The sequence below is a fragment of the Arachis duranensis genome, chromosome 4 (genome assembly GCF_000817695.3).
Source record: "Arachis duranensis cultivar V14167 chromosome 4, aradu.V14167.gnm2.J7QH, whole genome shotgun sequence".
NCBI lineage: Eukaryota > Viridiplantae > Streptophyta > Magnoliopsida > Fabales > Fabaceae > Arachis > Arachis duranensis.
The window spans coordinates 42202373-42204016 of NC_029775.3; positions in this window are offsets into that span (position 1 = coordinate 42202373).

Consider the following 1644-nt stretch of genomic DNA (forward strand, 5'->3'; position numbering starts at 1 on the left):
TATTTAATAAACTTAATTAGTTAATAAATTTTAAATATAATAATCTAATTATTTGTCAAGTAATATAAAATAAAATTTTAATTATTTTATATTTTTATGTTATAGTTTAAAATTTTATTTTAATATGATTTTTTAATATTATAAAATTTTTTTATATAATAATTAATCTTATTAAATAAAAAATATTCATATTTTTGTATTTATATGTTTTATATTTAATTATTTAAGAATAAAAGATTTTGTTACTATTTAAAGTATTGTGTATTAAAGTATTGTCATTTAAAGTATTTATTTATGTACTAAGATATTTTGTATTTATTAGAGTCTATCAATACTCTTCTTTTATATTAGTATTTGATTTTCATCTAATCAAATTTAATGTTTTATATAAATGTGGCACACCCAATAAATACGTGTTCGTTTTAGACATATCCATAGTATCTTCACCAATTAACACTTAGACATGTGACAACGATTAAACTCAAATGTGGTTTATTTTTAATGGTTTTTTTTCTTATAAACAATTTTTGTATCTGAATCAATTAATGATACAGTTTTACTATACATGTAAGTTTTTTTGGCAAATAAATCATAACAAATTAATCCCAACCAAACAAGTTTTTTTTTATTTTTTTTTATTTGAATGAATGTAGGTTCATATTCTTTAAATAATTTTGTAGTATTATGTATTTCTTCTTCTTTTTTGTTTAATTTTTTGTTTTGTTTTTATTCTTGTTAAGAGAATAAAATAAGAAGAAACTTTAGAAAGTAAAATAAGAAAAAAAATGAATTAAAAAAAGAAAAATGATGATGATGAAGATGGTGAAAAAGAAAAAAGAAGAAGAAGTAGAAGATGAGGAGGAGGAAGAGGACGAGTTTTGAATTATGCAGAACTTATTAGTACAAATACATAAAAAATTCTTAACAATACATATAAATGTTTTAGTTTTACACCAAAATTTACTACAAATATACAAAATTATTTTTTTTAATGCTGTATTTTTTTCTTCTTCTGCTTTTTTTTTAATTTCTTTTTTTCTTTTAGTTGAATGAATGTAGGTTCATCCAGGTAATTTTGCAGCATTATGTGTTTTTCTTCTTCTTTGTTTGATGTTTTGTTTTTGTTTCTATTCTTGTTAAGAGAGAAAAATAAGAAGAAACTTGAGAAGGTAAAACAAAAAAGAGGAAGAAGATGAAGAAGAAGAAGATGATGATGATGATGAAGAAGAAGAAGTAGCAAAAGATGAGTGATGACGGGAAATTGAATTCCGCACAAACTAACCGGCAAGTGTACCGGATCGTATCAAGTAATAAAACTCACAAAAGTGAGGTCGATTCCACAGGGATTGATGGATCAAGCAACTTTAGTGAAGTGATTAGTCTAGTTAAGCGAAATATTGAGAGATTTTTGGTGAAATTAACTTGACAGAATGTAAATTGTAGAGAATGTAAATTGCTGAAAGTAAATTGGCAGAAACTTAAGTGGCAAGAAACTTAAATGACTGAAACTTAAATAGCAAGAAAGTAAAAGAGTTGAATTTTAAATTGCAAGAAATGTAAATGACTGAATCTTAGACTGCAAGAAAGTAAAATTGTAGAATCTAAATTGTAGTGAAACTTAAATTGCATGAATTATAAAGGAAA